This window comes from Phyllopteryx taeniolatus, chromosome 16 (genome assembly GCF_024500385.1).
Source record: "Phyllopteryx taeniolatus isolate TA_2022b chromosome 16, UOR_Ptae_1.2, whole genome shotgun sequence".
Taxonomy (NCBI): Eukaryota; Metazoa; Chordata; class Actinopteri; order Syngnathiformes; family Syngnathidae; genus Phyllopteryx; species Phyllopteryx taeniolatus.
The window spans coordinates 12,812,133-12,822,528 of record NC_084517.1 but is presented as its reverse complement, the minus strand read 5'-3'; the positions used below and the strand labels follow the sequence as shown (position 1 = coordinate 12,822,528).

The following is a 10,396-nucleotide window of genomic DNA, read 5'->3' as shown; positions in this document are numbered from 1 at the left end:
GTGCTACATATAAAGACTGAATAATGACGAATACTGTGAATGAAAGTGAATAGTTTAAATATGGGCATGTGTGTCTTTGCATTTAAAGGATATAGGCGTGTATTTATACACATGCATGTTTGTGCAGAGCTTATTGAAATACAGGTGTGCACGTTCCCTCCACATAGAAAAGCCTTTCAAGAATCTGCGGGGAGGACTTGACATCTTTGTAATTTATGACATGAGGAGGCGTTTCAACTTTTAAGCTCACAGCTGCACAGCCGAGTCCCAAAGAAAAAGCTCTAGGCAGGCACATTAATTACCTCTGAAGTTGCATTTCATGACTTTTTTTCCTGGATCTTCATCATATTTATTTTTATTTGAACAGACCAAACAAAGTCTTTAGGAATACAAAAATGATAACAGGGTGATGGGTACAAATGAATGCAGCGTGATTGGTGGGCAAACAGGTGGTTAACAATGAAGCATTACAGCATCATGATGAGTTTTTAATATAAATATTTCCTCTCTACTGGGGCAAAGCCAACAAATTTAGTACATATTAATAATTTACAATTGTTCAGATGGCCTGAAACTCCCAATCAATGTATCACAGTAAACACTGGTTGCCATACAGGTGTAATATACAGTATGGAGCTGAAAAAGGGAAACCAACTTAACCCAACTGTAACCTTTCGAAAATATACTCTCCCATCTATTCCCCAGCAGCAAATACAAATAAAGTACGAGCATAAATAGAGTGGCTTTAGAAAACAAGACTTCAACATGCAACCAAGCGATAACTCAGATGTACTGTATTTGCTGATCAAAAATAACTAGCTTAGCCACAGTGGCACCATGAAGCAATCAAAGCCAAATCCTAAATTTAGTTGAGTTAGTTTGTTTCTGTCTGGATGGTGCACAGTATAACCACCTTTTCACTCATCCAACAACTTGCAGCAGGTTCTCTTCTGATGCTAAATTTAGATCAGCTATTTTATTCAAACATGAGTGCCGAGTTGTCTACTCTAACAGATCAGGGATTCTATTGCATTTTCTCCTAATTTGCTAGCAAATATATATATAAAAAATAAAAGTGGCTTAATATTTTTTTTTTGTGCCAAAAATTGGTTTCTTTTACATGTATTGGATCTGGATAATGAATTTCATTCATTTGTTTCCATTATCTAGCATTATTCCTTAGAAATCTAAACTATTTTAGCACTATTTTTCCACAAACAAACGAAATCAGGGATAGTGTGTAATAATAATTGTATAGATAGATCGATTGATAATTAAAAAATAAATAAATAAAAAATCATTAGCTCCTCAGCCAAAGTAATCCCTGAAAAGAAAATGAGAACAAATATCTCTACATTATGCGATCTAAAAATATTGCATGGATGTAATGAGTTGATGAACAAAATGACACAGACTGCAAAAGCATCCTCAATTTTGAGAGGAATAGCAGATGATGGAGCATGTTACACTAAGGACAACGTCATCAGGAAGCAAGCTTGTAAACAGGAATAACAGGGAGGAGGCTCGGGCAAGACAGAAACATGCTGGGATTTTTAGCTCAACGTTTATAAATACACCTGTAACCCTGTTTAACGTCCAACCTTCCCCCTTCTACTCTTCTTTCTTTGACCTCCCAGCATGCACATAATGTCTCATTGCTTCAGTGACATGGACCATCGCCCAACGACATTATGTTCCAAAACCCACGTCTTTGCTGCAACAGTGGACAAGTCCGCACACACCTCCCTTAAATAGATTTACAGCATTTATTTCAATGAGGTAGCTAAAGCTGCATGGCAGCAAGTGCATGTATCCTTATTTGACCCTACTTGACAAGTTGGGACACACAACTGAGAACAAATACTGAGGCATGTGCACACTTGAATGACTTTGTAAATTCCTCCCCCATTCATGACTTTAATTTATTAGCCCCATTTAGCAGTTATTAGAATACAGTATACACTAACCGCATAGTAAATGACTTGGTGAGCATGGGTCAAGAGTACAAATGCAGTCCTGTGGAGACCATGAGTGTTCCTTGTGATGCAGAATGGTGAGGGCAGGTTGGCAGAGAAAATACTCCATCAGCCATTCCTCACTGAGACGTTTATACTGTATGGTGTGGTTCCTCGTCAATGGATCTCTACAAAACGCCAATGACATCTGCACGCACATCCATCCTATACTGTTTTCAGTACTCCCCCTCCACACACACACACACACAACATATCGACATGTGATTCTTGACAGACAATTGTGAGGAGCACAATATCTTCCGAGAAGCTACTTAAAGCTTACGGTGGAAGCCTACGTGGGTGGATGGACAGCTTAGTACATTTTTAACATAAAACAAATTACAATACAAAAAAAAGAGCACATTTCTGGAACAGATGAATGGCATTTCTATTTATTTCAGTGGGGAAAGATGATGTGAGACGCGAGTGATTTGAGTTCCGAGCGTGGCCATGGAAAAAATTAAACTCGTATCTCAAAGCACCACATGTAAATTAGCCTCACCTCTTAAAAGTAGAGTTAAAAATATGTGGCTGAATGAAGCCTTTGCCTCAACATACAATTTTCCATTCTTAACGCCACACATGACTTTTTTATTTTTTTTTTAATTTTAAAATCTCTTTCCTAATATAATTCTTCTACTGACATCTCTCTGAACACCTTAGTGGCCCTTTCTCTCTTTCTTTTTCCTTTTCTGAATGCAGCTCTTGAGAGAGCATTCCAACAATTCCTCACTGTCAGTCTCTCACGCTCTTATTTGGACTCATCTGTTAGCTCATGTTGACAGATTCTATGCTGCAGTGCTCTGTCACATGGCTCGCTCATTCCAGTTTGCTTCACCGGACATTTCCTGTGGAAAATAAAATGGATTAATACTAATATCTCATATCTACAGTACACTATGTGGAGAAATCGATTAGGCCATTTATACATTGCACAGAGCCAATGTTTTACAAAGTTCTTTAAATCCATATGGCGTGCTTTTGACTGACATTTTTGACCACGTGTCATAAAAATGAGATGAAAAAAAAATCTGGCATTATGAAGTGCTTTAATGCAAACTTTTTTAGTGTCTGTGAGCTCTTGACATATATTTTTGATCAGGAATGAGGAATTTCAACCTGAATTCACCTTTTTATACCTTAATTTGAGCCAGTTAGCTGGGCTTAATCATGCAAAACATTGAACAAAAATGTTACTTTACATTTTCTGAAGTAAACAACTATAATTGGACATCTTTATCCATAATTCTATATATATATATATATATTTTTTTAAAATAGCTTTTTTCATCATTCCGGTCATGAGTGAGCAGGAGCAGACTGTATTTCCCAGATGACTTTTGCAATGAGGCGGGGTACACCTTGGACTGGGAAGACATCTTAAAGAAATATGCTTTATTTTTTTATTTTTTTTAAAAAACAGCACATTAGAAAATTCATGGATAACAAGAATTATATAATAGCAATGACAATATAATTTCAGTTAAAGAGCATACTGGTGTATTCATATTACAGAAACAAATTTTGGAAATTACCAATGCTGATAATGTAGGGCATAAATATTACACTGTACACTATTTAGCACCATACAGTAATATGTGAATTCTGATATGCAGATCTTTCAAATCCAACACATTTTTCATTCTCTTGTACCTGCGTAAAAGTATGAAGACTGTGTCACTGTTGGCCAGACATTTTGCTGCTCCACAAGCATTACAATCCGGCAGATTATCTTTTGGCAGTGACAGCAGCGGGCAAATTGGTACGGCACAATGTCACTACCGATGGTGCGTGGCTAGCCTCTGTAAATTCAGCTGATTGAACTAAAAAAAAAACAACAAAAAAACCACGTGACCAGCAATTAGTGTACTACAAACAAAAGTAATTATGGAGTAGTAAAGTCAACTATTCGAATGGTCTGTTGAAACCCTACTCACACACCTGTCATGAACGGAACAGAGGACAGGACCCAAAATGCACGACTCCAATACAAATGGACAGTTTCAAAAAAGACAGGTTTAATAAACAAGCAGAGGTCGGTACACAGGCAGGCAATCCGAAAAGGCAACAGTATCCAAAAAACGTGAGGCAAAGGCAATAATCAGAACAGGGTCTGGTCTTACTACAAGTCGGTGACGTGGAAACAAGGTACAATGAACTGGCGACCAGAAAGAATGAGACAGGAGGTTAAATGCATGGGGTAATTAGGGTAAACGAGGCACAGGTGGGGAAGATGCTCTCAGGAGCAGGTGTGTACGAGACAAGGGGAAGACAACAGCCCTAACACACACCCATGACACACCTACCTCATTCCTCTCAAATTGTTTACAGAAAATCAACCAACGCACTCTCTTCAGTTTCTCTAATTTCTCCAGTAACTAGGAATATCAATAGAGTAAAAAACTTAACAGAGGGAGATTTTTGTATTTGAAAATAAATCAGATGCTGGAGTCTGCACCTGTAGCCACCTGTGTTTCATCTTTTGATCCAATCCAACTACATTCCTGCCCTTGGAATTAAGAAACCTGAGTCAGAGTGAGTAGCCATGGGCGAGGCTGCAGGGGCCATCTGAAGACTTGCCCTCAGTCCATTTGGTCTACACGATCCTCTCTTATCTCCAAGACACACGTGCAGATGAGACTCTATCTGTGCTGTTAATTAAGTCTGTCTTCTTGACTGCCATTCAGCTCGCATGCATGTGCACCTCTGAGCGCGCTAATGCACAAGCAGGGACCAACACACACCCACAATCCTTTGTACAATACAAATACAGTGGATTCCTGTTTCTCATCTGTAACGTCTGACCGTGGGGAGGGAACTCGACTGTGTCAAATTAACCACTGAAGTCTTTCTGCCGTCAACGGAAAAACGCATGAAATCAAATGCCATCATTGTTCAGTTGAAGATTGGTTCACGGTGCTGTGACCTTCTCCGGATCTTCTGAAAAGCTCTTAAATATTTGGGCGAGTGCTGTCATTTCTCACTCACTTGCTAAGCATAGAGGGTCCTCTGTCCTACACTTATGGCCAAAATGATTGTCAGCTCGGGACAGCGTGTGTGTTAGCCAATATGCGAAGGGGGTGGGGGGTCGCGTTAGGGGGACTTGGGGGGTGCGAGTGATCTTCATGTGCACTTCCATTCATTCTTTGTCTGAACACATGCATGTACAGTCCATTGTGTATATATGAAATTATGCATGTACAACCATGCTATTTGAAATATGAATACTGTGGAACTCAAATTCTGTCCTTGATTTACAGTAGGCCAATGTATCCCATAGAACTAATTATCAAGTACGTATACTTTTATGGACCAAATAATAAGCAGGTATGTAAAAAAAATAAATAAATCAAGGTGCCAAGACTATAAAATCTGGGCATGGTATTGTTGACAAGCCATTGTTCCTTTGAAAGAATGTTTTGAACATCCATCCATCCATTTGGCATTGCACTTAATTGTCCTCAAGGTCACGGGTGAGTTACTCGAGCTGACTTTGGACATGAGGTAGGTACACTCTGGACTGATCGCCAGCCAATCAGATGCAACCACACACACACACATTTAAAGTCTAATGCACCTAACATGCATAATTTTGGAATGTGGGAGGAAGCAGGAGTATCTGAAAAAAAAAACCCCAACATGCGATTCTGGGAGATCTTCACATCGGAAGGCCTGAGCCAAGATTCTATCCCTGAAAGTCTGAACTGTGAGATAGACGTTTTTCATAAAATTGGGAAAAGAGAGTGGCAACATGCAAGGTTTACAACTCAGAGATACGAAACACAACTATGACATCTAACTTCTTCCACCACAATAAAACCAACAAAGACAAATACGGTACACAGTTTAGCTGGTCAAACATCAAGTAAGCTTCAATACGATTATTAGTTTAGTTGAGAAGACAAAGTAATGGACGATAAGTGGAGTTGTTTTGAACCATTAAAAACTATGTTATTGGGATGTTTATCTGATGTCATTGTGAATGTGTTAGTACAGTTAACAGTTAACTACTGAGTGCAAAGTGGCTAATGTTTGATTGGATGGATGATGTCCATCCATCCATTTTCTGAGCTGGTTCTCCTCACTAGGGTCACGGGCGTGCTGGAGCCTTCAGGCAGGAGCCGGGGTACACCCTGAACTGGCCGCCAGCCAATCGCAGGGCACATAGAAACAAACAACCATTCACACTCACATTCACACCTACAGGCAATTTAGAGTCTTCAATTAACCTAGCATGCATGTTTTTGGGATGTGGGAGGAAACCGGGCGGCACGGTGGCCGACTGGTTAGAGCGTCAGCCTCACAGTTCTGAGGACCCGGGTTCAGTCCCCGGCCCCGTCTGTGTGGAGTTTGCATGTTCTCCCCGTGTCTGTGTGGGTTTTCTCCGGGCACTCCGGTTTCCTCCCACATCCCAAAAACATGCATGAATTGGAGACTCTAAATTGCCTGTAGGCATGACTGTGAGTGCGAATGGTTGTTTGTTCCTATGTGCCCTGCGATTGGCTGGCAACCAGTTCAGGGTGTACCCCGCCTCCTGCCCGATGACAGCTGGGAGAGGCTCCAGCACGCCCGCGACCCTAGTGAGGAGAAGCGGCTCAGAAAATGGATGGATGGATGGATGGAGGAAACCGGAGTGCCCGGAGAAAACTCACGTAGGCGTGGGGAGAACATGCAAACTCCACACAGGCGGGGCCGGGGATTGAACCCCGGTCCTCAGAACTGTGAGGCAGACGCTCTAACCAGTCACCCACCGTGCCACCTGATATATGTTGTGAATAAGAAATTGAATAACTTTCATTATAACTTGCTGAACAAGTAAATGCGTTGACTCAATTTGAGAGGTGACTCAACTTGACATGGTTGTTTTTTGCCACAGTAACTTGGGACTTGCCTGAAACTTGAAGGTTAAGACTTGAGACTCCCTTATGACTTACACATATGTGACTTACTCCCACCTCTGGTATTTAGTATGGCTGCCTCACAGCAAGAAGGTTCTGAGATCACTTTTGGGTTGCTACTCCTACAGCCCATGATAATCAAATGATAGTTTTACTGAAATAAATAATAAAAAAAAAAAAACTTGATTGTTTTCCATTTACTCCAAGTTCTTACATGGTTTTCGTTTTATATTTTGGTATCATTGTGCTGGTGGCCTTGGCCCAAGCTTGTAGATCTACTGTATGGCTCAGTGTAAATTTAGCTCTATGGCTCATACTGTTTCCTCCATTGACTCGTTAGACAAACAATGGCATCCTATTATTCAGCTAAGCATGATTTGACTGGATGAAAAGTCGGTGTGCTGTTTGTATTCACCATTTAAGAAAGTTTAATGAAGTTTATTTTTTAGTATTTTTTTTTGGGGGTGCAATTTTGCACTTAGCCTCCATGAGAGTGACTGACATTTTAATCTGGAGCCTGGCTGGCTCGGCTGATTTGAACTTGCAGAGTCACCATCATTGTTTGAAAAATGTTCCCTAAACACAAGTGACCATCAAAAGGTCGTGACTCTTAGAATAACTCCCGTGATATTTGCAGACAGCCGTATATTCCTGATAGCTTGGCTGCTGGTTGTTCTGAGGTAATAAGAGGAGTCAGTATCCAGCAATAGAAATTGTGTGAAGGCGTATTATGCAACAGTCTAAAAGCTAAATTTTATCAAAGTTTAAGCTTGACTTAAGGAGTATTTTAAATACATACATACCTTAAATTGAAGAGAAACTTTACCCAAAGCCATTTTAATGTGTAGCGTGACTTTTTGGCTAACAAATGTGCGTCACAGTCAAAAGTGCTGTGATTGCGCAGGTTTTCGCCGGGTCTTTCCACATTTCAAAAACCTACATGTTAGGTTAATTGACTGATATACTCAACTCACCCGTGACCCTGAACCGGATAAGGATAGAAAATGGATGGGCGGATACTTTAAAATCTTGCCAAGCATCGAGATGATAATCAGTATCCAATGAGGAAATCAAGGCCACAGCAACTACCAGCCTGTTAACAATGGAAGCCCCTAAAGAGCTTAGCGTGCATGTTTCCAGAAGTTTACAGAACTGAATCCTTTTCACAATGGCTATACTGGTCAAGTTAGCATTACGGAGTTCACTCTTCCATTTATTGATCTGGTTGGTCTCTAATTGATGTGACAGAACCTTAGTGGGAGAGGGGGACTTTTTCCAATCAAAATCAGTCCAAAGGCAAAATAGATTAAAATCCATCCATCCATTTTCTTTACTTCACTTAATTTGTCCTCAGTTGGTTTGCGAGTAATTGGAGCAGGTCCAAAGTCTATGGAATGTGGGAGGAAAACCTACGCAAAAGATTTTAAAACCAGATCACCCGACTACGACGCAGACGTGCTAATCACTATTCCACCATGCTGCCACTAAATAACATGATTTAGAGTGACATTTTCAAGTAGATACTACTTACTTTAATATGAATAATGTATTCCATAATTCGAGTTGTAACTCCTGTTCAGTTCTGTTTCAGAGTTAACTGCTCACTTTTGACATCCAATGATCGCATTGTGAACTAAAGTCAAAATTAATTTAGTTACATTTTTTTTCCAAAACTAAGCATGATTGTCTGTAAAGGGAGATTTTTTTTTCTTAATACATCTATTTTTTTGGTAATCTCATTAAAGGAGCTGATTGAGGCATACCTGATTTAGTGTGCTGTGAATGTTTTTGTGTGAAGTCTTTTGTCATCAAAGTCAATTTTGAACAAAGCCTCTCAGTGAATTATGACTTTAAAACTCCTGTCGTCCATCTCGTGACATTTTAAGTGCATTTGAAGTTATTCTCAAATTTGACAGTTTCTCCGGGGGGAGAACGTTAAGAACACTCTTGAGGCACACAACCAGGAATTCCCCATCTCCAATTTTAAACTCTGAAGCAGAATTTTATAGCCAAGTTCAATCACTTTCCTCAACCTCTGGCCATGGTTGAACATGACTGAGCCTCCGAATGACATTTAAATAAGAAGTTCCGTTTTAGTTTCCAAGCTCATATTTCCTCTTACTCAGTGGTAACTGATATAGTTTGTCTTTCATTCGAATATACATTTCATATTAAATAAAGAACAGTGATTTATTTGCAAAGTTTATCTGCATAAATAAGCTTGTATAGCGTTTCTTTGGAGTAATTTCCTTAGTATGTGTACAGCAGGTGCTTTCTATTTTATATTCAATACAGAGTATAGTGAGGCTCGTCATGATTGATCCTAGTCATGATTGATCCCAACAAACTCAACTCAACTGCCCTTTGTAAATAGCCCTGTGACTACCTGACCAGACAAGGTCTTGCTACAAGTCCCTCCAAAAATTGACGTTTTTAAAATGTATTTATTTAAAAAAAACAATTTGTATGAGAAAGTGTTCCAGTCTTAAGCAAAACTTTCTTTTCCGTCTAATAAGACCCAACGATTGCAATCGAGCAAGATCTTATCCACAGTTGACTTTATGTCTCTCTCTCTTTATTCTTTTTATGTTTTGTTGTCATCCGCAGAGGTTGAAAGATATAACAAGCCTATTTTGAAGAAGAATCTCTGGCACGAGGCCGATTCGATGCATATCTAGATACACTGGTTACAATTCTATTCAATAACGATATCTTTAAGGGCGGAACGATACGATACAGTTCAGGATGGGAGCGATACGATTATTCGATATGATTCGATTTGGTACGGAAACAATGCAATAGTAAACATTTGCTGACGTAAACGTTAATCCTAAAGAACCTTGAGTTGACTGGACTTAACCCAATTCGATAAAGTGACATTTGTCTAACGCTTTTTTGCAAACATGTGAACGATCACTTGTCTCTGACAATTTTTGCTTTATGGCACTGTGAAAAAAAATAAACAACAAAATACATTACATATCAATATTTTGAAATTCATTCATTCATTTTCCGTACCGCGGGTGCGCTGGAGCCTATCCCAGTTAGCTTTGGGCGAGAGGCAGCCTATCGCAGTATATTTTAAAATATCAAAATAATTATATTGCTGAGTGCTGAGTGAGTTTTTGAACTTTAAAGTCGTGACGACTAGCTTAGCTCGACTGGCGATTGGCTTCGGGACATAGCTGGCTGTGTGTCCTCTCGGTAGTTTCTTCTTGGGGTCACAAAGTATAAGTGGACTGAATTGGCTCGAGAAGAAACATTAGTTTGCTGAGTTGTGTAGCCCGTGGGAATTGCTGAGACGTACCCACCTTTGCCATATTGTCTGAATGTTTACAATCTGCGGCGCACATTCGGCCGCCGAACGTCTGATTAGCTACGTAACGTTACGTTGCATTCTTCTGCAATTCCCGTGGGGAAATGTAGCATCTGTGAATGCTAGCGTCGGTAGTGCCCACCACTGCTGTTTTCGGTCTTAAGCAT

General features: G+C 39.9%; 1 long non-coding RNA gene across 1 annotated transcript; it reads right to left on the bottom strand.

Moving 5' to 3' along the window:
* Nucleotides 1–1,745: 1,745 nt before the first annotated feature.
* On the bottom strand, nucleotides 1,746–4,378 carry LOC133466326 (uncharacterized). Its single transcript, XR_009784918.1, has 3 exons — nucleotides 3,957–4,378; nucleotides 3,669–3,838; nucleotides 1,746–2,863 (listed from the first exon to the last, which is right to left on the bottom strand). It is a non-coding gene; the product is annotated as an uncharacterized LOC133466326 (long non-coding RNA).
* Nucleotides 4,379–10,396: the final 6,018 nt, after the last annotated feature.